This window comes from Geotrypetes seraphini, chromosome 15 (genome assembly GCF_902459505.1).
Source record: "Geotrypetes seraphini chromosome 15, aGeoSer1.1, whole genome shotgun sequence".
Lineage (NCBI taxonomy): Eukaryota > Metazoa > Chordata > Amphibia > Gymnophiona > Dermophiidae > Geotrypetes > Geotrypetes seraphini.
In genome coordinates this window covers 4,355,408-4,356,149 of record NC_047098.1, presented here as the reverse complement: position 1 = coordinate 4,356,149, position 742 = coordinate 4,355,408, and positions in this window count along the sequence as shown.

Genomic DNA, 742 nt, shown 5'->3' with positions numbered 1-742 from the left:
CAAAGCTGACACCTGATTGGTGTGAAGGAGGCCTCACGTGCGTCTTTACATGATGCCGATTGGTTGACAGTAGCTTTTTGTCCGACGCGGGATTCAGCTTCCTACTCTTGGTTAGCCTCATAAATTGCTTATTTAATAAAAGCCTGACAGATTCGTCAGCACAAAATAAAGATGCATCTGATCATCTTTTGCCAGCTTTCGACAAAGGGGAAAGAGTGGCAAAGCGGTAAGGCTTAGGGGACAAATTTTCCCCGTCCCCGCGGGAACTCTTTTCCCGTCCCAGCCCGCCCCCTTCCTGCAAGCTCCGCCCTCATCTGCACCAGCCTCAATTCTTTGTCTATTCTTTAGAGCCGAGAATGTTGAATTTTTTGGTAGTAAAGTAACTGGGTTTTCTGATGTCTAAGTGGACGCAGTCCCGGTGGAAAAAAATTTCTAATTACGTGATCAATTTACTCTTACCGAAGATAAGGTTCTGTATTAATTGAAGTCTCTGCAGACTGACCTTTGAAAGACCCAAATACACTGAATTGCAGTAATCCAGCCTTGACAAAATGATAGATTGAACCAATACTGTACAGAGAAGTGTTGTTGGTGAAAAAGTGCTCTCACTCTTCTCAGAGTAGAGAGACTGAAAAAACACTTTTTAATAAGTAAGTTGAATGGCCTTTTCTATTCCAAATTTTAAAGTGGTACAACTTTGGCCCGTTCTATACAGATTGGATTAAAACTTTATATCATCAAC